Source organism: Arvicanthis niloticus, chromosome 12 (genome assembly GCF_011762505.2).
Source record: "Arvicanthis niloticus isolate mArvNil1 chromosome 12, mArvNil1.pat.X, whole genome shotgun sequence".
In the NCBI taxonomy this organism is placed as follows: Eukaryota; Metazoa; Chordata; class Mammalia; order Rodentia; family Muridae; genus Arvicanthis; species Arvicanthis niloticus.
In genome coordinates this window covers 61,151,284-61,163,267 of record NC_047669.1, presented here as the reverse complement: position 1 = coordinate 61,163,267, position 11,984 = coordinate 61,151,284, and positions in this window count along the sequence as shown.

The following is an 11,984-nucleotide window of genomic DNA, read 5'->3' as shown; positions in this document are numbered from 1 at the left end:
AGTCCTTCCATGTGTACTCTTTGGTTGGTGGTTTAGTCCCTGGGATCTCTGGGTGGTTTTGTTAGCTGATATTGTTTGTTTGAAGTGTATTGGAATGAAAGAACTGGAAATGAAGGCCTGAGCTAATGATTCCTGTGATGTAGCCTGACAGATGTGGGGGCATCCACTTGAGGGACATAAACGCTCAGCATCCCTTCAAGATCAGTTTGAAATGGATTACCATATATTATGATATGGATTACCATATTGAGGAACTTACTCACTTTCAGAAGGCTGATGAGAAGGAAAATGAAAGAGAGGTATGAAGAATAGGTACAGATAAGGCAACAGTCAGTTTGTAGCTGTGGGAAAGTCAAGGGGGTAAGTACGAGTCTGTCATCCTGTAAACGAGATCCTGAAAAGCATCAGGTTTAAGGAGATGACAGAATAAGAGAATGAAATGAAGGGCAGTGAGAAAGAGCTTTTGGTTAGGGAAGATTAAAGCAGTAACTGCTGAGATGCTGTGGTCATTCTCAAAATAAGGATCAATCAGTTGTGTCAAATGTCTCAGGAAAAAAAAAAAAAAGTAAAGATGAGGACAGAGAAAACATTCCTGGGATTTGAAAGTTGGGCCATCATTACGGAACTTGGCCAGAGCAGAGCACAGACCATTAAAGGCAGTGTTGCATGATGGGTATATAGGCCCTTAAGGAGTCATTTAGTCAGTCACCAAATATAACATCAGCAGAAGAACTGAATAAATCACAATTGGCTGAGAAACTAAAATATGTATACAGTAATCAGTCTCAGCTTTTATACAGAAATACTCATGCCATTTACAAAAGACAGGTTTCGCCCAAAATGGTCTAAATCTAACAAGCTTGCATGGCGAGAGTCCTGGTGACAAATAGGAACTTCAGACTACTCCAGTGCCTGTCCTTAACCCTTTGTTTTCTACAAGCATGGAGATGTCTGGAGCATGTAAGGAGAAGTACTGAGAGACTGAGCTGAAGGCAATTAGGAAGGAAATGGCTTATTACCAACTACCTAAAAATACAATAATACTCAATCAAAACACAAATTGATCACACAGATCATTTTGCTTTCTTGTTGGTTTTTCTTTTTGATGTTGCTTCTTTTGTTTCACAGTGCTGGAAATTGAACCCAGAGCCTTTCACATTCTAGCTAGCATTAAATTACTCTAACACTAAATCATATCCCTAGATACACAAAGATTTCTTTTTCATTTTAAAGTTGGTCTACTTTGGGCACTATGACAAAAAATACTCCTACCAAAGAAATGCAGAGAAGAAGAGTATTTATTGGCTAACACTGCCAGGTCATTGACTGTTGAGGGATATCATGGAAGGTACTCAATCAGTAGCACAAATGCTGCTTTCTCTGTCTAGCCTTGGCTAGCTTTCTTTTGTAGTCAAGTACCACCTGCATAGGGACTGGGATTGACCACAGTGGAGCTAGCTCTCCTGTATCAGATAACAATCAAAATAATCCCCCACAGGCCAATATGATTTAGGAAACCACTCACTTAAGACTTCCTTCTCAAGTGACTCTAAACTATACCAAGTTGACAATTAAAGCCAACTAGAACAAAGGTTATTAAGGTTTATGCTTTATATACTCTTTAAATAATAGAAATTTTTGTCTGGTTTGCCAAGGTGTCTTTCACTCAACACAGACACTATGAATCTATTTTGCGTTCTTTCAGAAGTGATCCTGTTTAGACAATGAAAAACCTTAAAATGGGCAAAAGTTTCATAACCTGCAACTTTAATATACATTGGCGTAAATAAGTTGTATAGATAAAAAAATAACTGACAGAGATGGATATAAAGATCAGCTATAATAGAATGCATACCAGAAAAACATAAGACCATGGGTATGAAATCCACAGCCATGGCATTAAACTATAGATAGATAGATAGATAGATAGATAGATAGATAGATAGATAGATATACAATAGATAGATAGATAGATAGATAGATAGATAGATAGATAGATAGATGATGGATAGATGGATAGATAGATAATAAATAAACAAATAAACAAACAAACAACTGGTAATTGTTAACATTAACCAATAGGATAACAAAGTTTGGGAGATAGAACAAGGATTAACCAAGATGGTAAAGAGAGAGATTGCATGCTATTTACAGGATACTTTAGAAGTAAGACTGACTTATATTGAAAAAAACTTTCATTAATGGAAGTACTTTGTAAACATAACTAGCACTTTTTACTAATCTCCATGCACTTAACTATCTCTAGGTCAACAGAGATGAGACATCAAGTCATGTAGCAGAAGAAAGACAGTTCTTAAGTAAATGCCAAGAGACCAGAATCCCATGTCTCTCTAGCATTTCATGCTGAGGCTCTGGGAAAGTAATTTTCCATTTTTCTGGTCTCAATGGCTCGATACATAAAGACTATTCAGTTTCTAATGTCTTCACCAGTCTCTGAGTCTGACTTTCCAGTCCTAAAATTCTAAGGTCTCCCTGGTTAAACACAAGAGCAGCATTACCACAGAGCAACTTGTGTATTTGAAACATAAAAAAAAAAAAAAAAAAAAAAAAAAAAAAAAAAAAAAAAAAAAAAAAAAAAAAAGATTAAAAATTACTTCCCGGGTTCTAGCAACAGCATCTTGAAAAACAAGTGAGGTCATTACACACCATTTGCTACTTGACCAGAGCTCAACTCTTCACAGAAAAGCCATTTGCTTTCCTGTCCCTGCCTTGCTATTAACCAATCACAGTGCTAGTCTACACACACTAATGTCATTTAATAGGAAATATTATATTTGAATTAGTGGATATGTAAACTGAATATGATGAAAATGAATTTATTTGCGTGGTATGACACTGAATTGCCTTCCTAGCTCTATCTACAATTTCAAAATAGCATTGAGATTGCCCTAGAAGTATAAGAAAATACTTTGCTTTCTCTCTTTAGTGATAAGACCCAATTTCTCTAAATAATAAACATAAATGCCAATTGGCTTTACCCCTTTAACTTTTAGAAAGTAGAAGAGAAAAAAAGAAAGAGATCATTTCCTATGAGCGAGTTAGTCTTATTCATATAGCACAGTTGTGTCTTTCTTGAAATGTGTTATAATGTCCTTTTCAGTTCCTATTCTATTATCTTTATTTACTTAATAATGTTTTTCTTACGTTAATCAAAATCCATCATTCTAAGCAAACGTGGGTGTACAAGATTTACAGACATTTTACTACAAATGGTCCATTCATTTAGAAAGAATTCCTTTAGTTATTTCCTCACAATATCAAATATCTGTAGAGACAGAGAAATGCTAAATAAATAAGATAAAACAAAACAGTGTACCAAATAAAATCCACCATGAAATCTCAGAAACATCTCCTATATGTATGTAACATCTCCTATGTGAATCGAGTGTCTGGTCATTTTTCTTTCAGGAGGGAAAGTTTGAGCCTTTTGTACTGAACTGAGCTGAAAGAAATATCCAGATGTTATTTGCTAATAACAATAATAATAGTTAACTATCTCCTCTTGACTGTTTTTAAAGGTGGAGTAGGAAGTGTTCAAGGGGTTTAGAATGCCCAGTGCACAAAACTAGAGCCACTCAAAAATCACCTTTCCCTTGAAAAACAACAACAAAAAGAGAGAAACTTTCCATGCCCGTATTTGTCTTAGTGCTGGAGGTAGAGGAATTGAATCTTTAACATAGAAGAAGCTTGTGTTTTGTATTTAGGAGCTAAAAACGACAAAATGAATAAACTTAAGAACAAAAATACCTATAAAACACACTACTATCATCCAGAGAAGATAAGCAAATACTTTCCCAAAAGTGCAATATACAACAACAAAAAAATATAATACCTCAAGCCACACTGGACCTAACAAAGGCCCTCAGATATAAGACAAGAAGACGTGTGGGCAAATTCCACAGATTCAGAGCAGAGACTAAATGTTCCTATTCATAATCAAAGGCTTGAGGACAAAGTTCCATCTGCCGTATTGTTCTCCCTTCTGGACTCAGTGCCAGCAAGTTAAGTAAGAGCAGCACCTTAGACTCTTATGGTCTTCCAACTTGCATAAGTAGATGGTAATTGGGTTTGAAAATCTTTCTTATGTCTATCCCTCTGGCTCCCAACTCCAGTTGCCTGTTTCTATCAAGTGTCTGTTGGGAACTGTAGAGCATCCAAACTTCTTTTGATACTTTTTCAAGCTGGCCTTTCACATAGATGCTGAACAAATGTTTTTGAAGTTAATGTTATTGGAAACGGATAGAGAACAGGTCACAGGATGTAGTAACAGCAGAGTAAGCTGCAAGAAACAGGAGCAACCCTCTACTTCTGACAATGGGACTGGTGTCTGTCTTTGTAGGTTAAAATAATGAAGAGATTTGGGAGCAGCTGTAAAATCATGAAAAATAGTTACATATAATGCAAAAAATGGAAAAGCATTATTTAGAGAAAAGATAAACCAATATGGGAATCATACAGACCAGAAAAGAAATGGCTATGGAAAAAATTAATGAAAAAGGTAATACAGGGAATAAAAAAATTGAACTAAATATTCCTGATGCTAATCAAGGAAACAATGAAAAGAAATACTAAAATTAGAAGAATGAGGAGAGAGCTTGGTTAGACATAAGGATTAAATTCCTGGCTTTGATGTTGAAATCTTGGTGTGCACTGCCAAAAACAAAAATTGCAAGATTTCCTGGAAGAATCAATAACAATCTGCACTAATTGATGAAGGCATTTCTCTGTCACAAGAAAAAGGGCTTAAATCAGATAACTTTGTAAAGTCCCAGTTCTAAATGGTGTCTGAGAGAATTTACCACCCATGAGAGGAATGACAAGATATTGTTAAGCCCAAAGCATCTGATTTACAAATAATTGTTTGGCTTCAGACAGTACTGGGTTTTATTTGGTTAAATTTTAAATGTCAGGAGTTTACATAAGATACATTTATCATTATCATTTTTATGACCTGACTGTGAATCTTTTTCCTACTCTTTTAGATTTCAATAGTTTCTTATTTAACAAAGTGTTCTCCGTGGCCCCAGCTGGTTGTGAACAAAGCTCAGTGTAAAGATGTTCAATTTGATTACAGACTCTAACAATTGAGGAAGGCAGTTTCTTGTGCCCTATCTTCCTGTTCTAATAAGCATTCCTATAAATATAAATAAATATAAATATAGAAACATGCCCACCCCATTCCAGATGCATCCCGTTCCCATTGTGACTCTTGCAGCACTGGTTGCTGGAAAGACCAGCCTTCCTATTCACTGTTTTGGCATGAAAAGTTTTAGTTGCATGTGTTGTCAGCTGTGACCCGCACAATCGTCTCGCCAGTAAGAACGCACACGGGCACCAGTATCCTTCTGCAGCAAGCGTTTATTGCGATGGAAAGAGGAAGACCCCAAGCCCTGAAAAGGCGCTGCCTATATACACCCTAGAGCGGCATGTTCACTTCTAATTGGCTGCTTGCTCATTACCTCGTATTATGCCCCGGGTTGGGCAGTGACTTGGCTCACTTTCACCACTTGCACATGCGCAGTCCACTTATTACTTGGGGGAGCACCGGATGCCAGCGCCATCTTGTAATGACGAACGTCACTGCTCACCGTGGCTCTCTACAGTCAGCTGCCAGGTCATGAGTCTAATGTCTAAGAGTCTTTTGGACCTATTTCTATCTCACAGAAGTTTAGAAGCCTCCCATGATCCCACTGGTCAAGGTTCTACCTTTTACTATCAGCAACTGCCCTCAGTCGAATGGCCTCACTGCTGATTCTAGAGCCATGGCAGATGTCTCTACATCCATCACATTTAAAAGAATCAGGAATCACCAGCAATGGAGGAGTGTTCCCCTTCCTCCACATCCTCAGCAGCGTGTGCTGTCACTTAAGTTTTTGATCTCTGTCATTCTGATTCATGTAAGGTAGAATCTCAGGATCGTTTTGATTTGCAGTTCCCTGATGACTAAGGATGTTGAACATTTCAAGTGCTTCTCAGCCATTTGAAATTCCTCCGTTGAGAATGCTCTGTTTAACTCTGTACCGCATTTTTAATTGGGTTACTTGGATTGCTGGTGTCTAACTTCTTGAGTTCTTTGTAAATTTTAGATATTAGTCCTCTGTCAGATGTAGGGTTAGTAAAGATTCTTTCCCAGTCTGTGGACTGCTGATTTACCAGTTGACACTATTCTTTGCATAACGGAATCTTTTCAGTTTCACCAATTTATCAATTCTTGATCTTACAGCCTGAACCATTAGAGTTCTCTTCAGGAAATTTTCTCCTGTGCCAATGCACTCAAGGCTCTTTCCCACTTTCTCTTCTATTAAATTCAGTGTATTCGGGTTTATATTGAGGTCCTTGATCCACTTGGACTTGAGCTTTGTACAGGGTGATAAATATATATCTAGTTACATTCTTCTACATGAAGACATCCAGTTAGACCAATCCAGTTTGTTGAAGATGCTTTTTTTCCCATTGTATGGAATGAAAAAAAAGATGCAGAGACCCACAGCCAAACTTCAGGCAGGGCTCAGGGAGTCTGGTGGAAGAATAAGGGATAGAATTGAGCAAGCTAGGGGGGTCAAGGACACCACAAGAAGACCTATAGAGACAAGTAACCTAGTCCATGGGGGATCCCAGAGACTGGAATACCAACCAGAAAGCACACAGGGGCTGGACCTTGTGGTTCTGTGTTTCACCTCACTGCTGGGGTGTCAGAATGCCGCTGGGGGAGGTCAAACACAGAGGCGATACATTCCTTATTGGGGTCCTGGGCTCATGGGACACCAACATGGAGTTCAGGGGAGACAAAGTATAACCTAAGATAGGGGTCCCAGCCTATGTTTCCCCAAGTGAAAAATGGATGGGCTGGGACTAAAGCTGTGGTTCTCAAACTCCTGGGTACCCAGTCCTCACTGGGAACCCCGAAGAGTTGAAGATTCTGAGATGGGCCTGAGATGAGCCCAGGGTGGGGAGATTCTAGCTTAGCTCAGTGTGAGTGTCAGGAGTGTAGAGGAACCTTCTGTGGGTGATTCAGATGTGGCTCTGTATGACAAAGGCTTCCCCCAAGGTGGTCATTGATGAGAGAGACAGTATTTGTTTGTCCCAACATTCATGGCAGAAAAAGATGCATTAGACTTACTCAGGGTTTGCTGGAGATGAAATACCATTTGCAGGAAGGGATGTTCAGGAAGGGAACTTTATTGGCTAAACCCTCGGGACCTATCTAGATAGCCCATTAGCATGGAGAACTCCCGGCTCTGTGCTATATGACCAGTTGTCAAAGCCAGAAGATGGGCATCTATGAAGTGGAGTGTCTGTCACTTAACATGATATTTGCCACCACTTGAATCTTGATCTTAACGTCCTCCAAACTGACATGTTTATGAGCCACCCATATATCATGGTTTTATTACACCAGCCTAAATAGACTTAGGAATTGATGCAAAAATCAGACCAGAAAAAAAAAAAAATGGAGTTTCATCCATTGTAATGCAGTTACTCCTGACCCATGTGATTCAACATAGAAAGTCTCTATCAAATGAATCAGTTCTTTGAAATCTTTCTCTTTCTGGAACACTTTGTTCATCTTATCATATTTCTGAGGTCCTTTTATGGAACAGCATTGTTAAACCCTTTAAAATGGCCACATAAAGAATTGGATATACTCAACATACAATAAATAAGCAGACTTCTAAACTTCCCAACTTGCCTCTTAAGTACTTCAGGTTTTAAAAAGATCCCATACCTACAATGCTAACATTTTTCACTAACACCCATCATTTCCAAAGGTTCTTCAAATCTTTGACTATTCTGAATCTTTTATGCAATATCAAATGCCTTCATAAAATGATTTTCTGGTTTACTTGGCAGCTCTGAGATAAGTCATTTTGGTGGCTTCTCTGTTAGCTGTCTCCTGGTGACTACCTGAGGAGTAGCCATGCAGAGTTTTAATTGAATCTGCCTAATGCCCCACAGAGATTAAAGGTAAGTGTTTCAAAGAAGAAAGAAACTTAATAGAGAATCATAAAGGCTGGCTCTAAGGAAAGAGGGAAACAGAGCAGTATTGCAATATTTACATCTGAAACGACAGCATAACCCTGGGAAAGCAATAATTCGGTTTATTCTCAAAGCTTCTCAGAAATCAGCAAGAGGTCAAGAATGCTTATGTAATCACTCCCTGGTTGTCACATGTAATCATTAATGAATCTATGGGATAACATTGTTTAATCTATGACTTTAGGCAGATAAAGTTGCTAAGGGGAGAAAATGAATTATTATTATTATTATAAAGCTAACCAAAGTATAGTGTAATAAAAACTTCTTAGAGAGAATTTTGTCTTTTAATCACTTTTATGTATTATCTAAAAGTTTCCTACATATATACAATTTTTCTGCACCTCTCTCCCTCCAGTTCTCCTCAGGACCCCTTAATATTATCATGTTTCCAATTCTATGTTCTCGTATATTTTATTAATATTTTAACTGCGTTCAGTTAGTGTTGGCTATATGTTCACATGAATGTGGAGGTCATTAACGAGGGTGACACATACTTATCTATGAAAGATAATATCAAGCAAGCATAGAGAGAATTGGAAGAGCTTAAATGAAGAAAATGTTCAACTGTGCAGAAAAATCAAATCAACTGTGAGAATACTCAAATTTTTCTGTACTTTGAATATTTTTTATTTACTCTCTTTGTAAATATACATCAGTAATACTTATATATCTCTTATCATCCATAAAATTTTAGTCAGGTATATTTTCATTTAATTTGCTTCTAAACATGGCATCCATGTCTCCAACAGACAATAAATCAGATCAATCTCTTATGCACAATTTGTGTTTTGTCATTCATATTCAGTCATGCTTGACTATCAGCTGGTTGAAGTCAGAAAAGTTCTTTCTTTTACATTAGGATACTATGGAATGGAACAAAGGACTCTTTTAATCCTTTTCTGAGGCTTTAACAAAATATCTAAGAGTCACATCCTTGAGTTTTTTTTTTTACCCTAAAACTCTTTACCTTGAGAACTTTTTCTGGTTTTATTTCTTTAAAATCTGCTTGTTTCCCCTTTTTTTATTATTCTACCTTCTCTTTCTTTGTTCTTTGCCTCTCCTTTTTCTTCCTTTCCTCCATCTTTGCCCCTGTCTTACTTAGAGTTTCTATTACCATGTCCAAAAGCAACTTGGGGAGGAAAGGGTTTATTTCAGCTGATAGCTCCACATCCCATCCCATCTCTAAGGGAAGTAAGGGCAGGAACTCAAGCAAGGAAGGAACCAGGAGGCAGAAACTGAAGCAAAGGCAGACCATGGAGGACCCTGTTTATTTCCCTGCTCTCTTATGGCTTGCTCAGCCTGCTTTCTTATAATATCCAGAACCAGCACCTAGGAATGGTACCACCTACCGTGATCTGGGATCTCCCACATCAATCATCAATCAAGAAAATGTACCAAAGGCTTGCCCACAGTCCAATCTGATGGGGGCATTTTTCTCAACTAAGCATCCCTTTTCCCGAAAACTCTAGCTTCTTATATCAAGTCAACATAAATCCAGCCAGCATAGGCCCCCTCGCCTATTTAATATGTACAACTGGAAGAAACCAAAGTTTACATTTGCTTTTTTTTCCTGAAAGACCTATGTGATAGCTATTCTTGGTTGTCAACTTGATTACATCTGGAACTAACACTCAAAAATGGAAGGCCTATTTTAAGGGAATTTTGCTTAACTTGAAGTAAAAAGATCCACTTCTCATCAGGATCGCTAAAGTAAAAAGACACACCTTTAATCCGGGTCACACCCTCTGCTGGAAGCCTATGTAAGGACATGGAAGAGGGACATTTTTTCATGTTTGCCTGCTTGTTCTCGTCTTGTTAGCAAGTCCATTCCTTCACTGGCACTAGAGCCTACTTCTTCTGAGACTTCCAGACTTAATGACTAAGCAACTATTATATTCTTGGACTTTCCATTTACAGCCAGCCACTGTTGGATTAGGTAGATTACAGACTGTAAATCATCATTCTAATAAATCCCCTTTCTATATACAGAGAGATTTATTCTATAAGTTCTGTTTCTCTAGAGAACTCTTGTTAATACAACCTATGTTATGGTTTGAATATAAAATGTCCCCAACAAGTTTATGTCTTTGAACCCTGGTCCCCAGTTAGTGATGTTTTAGAAGAGTAGAGCCTTTGGGACTATAGCTTAGCAAGAAATCAGTTACTAAGGGTGAGTCTCAAAGCATGGTACACAATTTCAACTTCCTGACCTTCCAAAATATGAACAAGTTGCAGCACAAGCTCTTAGCCCCTTGAATATAGCTGCTGCAGCAGTCATACCTTCCCAGACATGATAGACAGACCTTCTAAACCCTGAGACAGAACAAACCTCTCCACCCTTAAGTCCCTGCTGTTGGGTATATTGTCACTATGAGAACAAAGTCATTGAATTAAATCTACAGAACCATAAATTTATTTGGTTTATTGCTTATTTTATTATTTATCTTGAAACAGAGTTTGGATGGTCTTTGACTAATAATGTACAAGAAGTCACATTCCATTCACTGGTTCACACATTTGGCCTCTGCTGAACAGAACCAAAATCAATGCTAATACCTGTATTATAACCACCTTCTAGGAATCAATATCTATAACTACCTTCTAGTTATCAATTTCTATATCCAGAAACAAATGTTATCCATTCAACAATTCTATTGTTTTGTCCCCCAAAATGAAGATCATTTCACAAGACACTTGAAACCAACTGTTTCAGCTGAAATAAAGGAATTGCATCTTCCAGTTCCATGACTGGGTTACTGACATTTTGCTCCCTAAGAGGACCCTTCCCATATAACCTCCATAGTTGATGGCTGATGTTGCCTATTCACTGTGTTACCACAATACCTTCATTTTCAAAATCTCCAGTTGAAGTGTCTTGATGGGAGGTTTAAACAAAGTGCTCTACTTCAAAGACCATACTAGCAAAGGCTGGGGGGAGGGGAGGGCTTCAACATTGCTGCAAAATGTTTCAAACAATCTACTCTCTCCCTAGATCTCATGTTTTCCCTATTGTCCAATTTGAAATATTTTTCTAATTTCCATTGCCATACATTTGACTTTGTTATTTTTAGAATAAACGTGGCATGATTTCCCAGTATTTCACGATTTCATAAAGTTTACGAGTTCTGACTAAAATATCTGTGTCAGGAAACATATGCGCAATAACTGCAAACCCTTCAAGTTTTATGCAGACGTGACTGACAGCCTTGCATGTGGCCTATTTTAATGAGTGCTCCAGAAGAGCACAAAAAATATATTATAGTATTTATTAAGTTTACTGTTCTATAAGCAGCAAATAAGGCTCTTTAGTTAATAGTGACACTACAACATTTTCTAAATATACTAACATATTTGCTTTTATTCATAGCAGTTATTCATAAAATGAATATACCTAGCAAGATACTCTAAAGAAGCAGAATCAATAGAATACACATGCACACAGACACACACACACACACACACACACACACAACTTCTTTAGAATGGCATAAACTGCTTTCAAGTCCAGAGGCTTTAGAACTTGATGGTCAATCATGTTCATTCTAGATCATTTCCAAAAGCTCATGAACCAGGGGTAGGGATGGTACAAGTCCAATGGTAGGGATAAGGAGGCTGGTGTTCAATTAGCAGACAAGAAGAGCAGATTTTTTTTTTCCTTTCTCTGCCTTTCATCCAGTCAAACTGACATACTGATTGTCCATGGACACTTGGAAGGGCAATTTTTCTTTCTTTACTTCACCTCCTAATCCAAATGTTAATACTTTCTAGAAACCCTGACAGAGGCACCCTATAATAATATTTAATAGATACCCAACCCATCTGATACATAAAATTAACCATCTGACATGTAAAATTAATCTTCTGTCTTTGTTATCTGATTTATTTATTTATCTGTTTCTTCCGTTTATTTCAAGTGGTTTTATGTA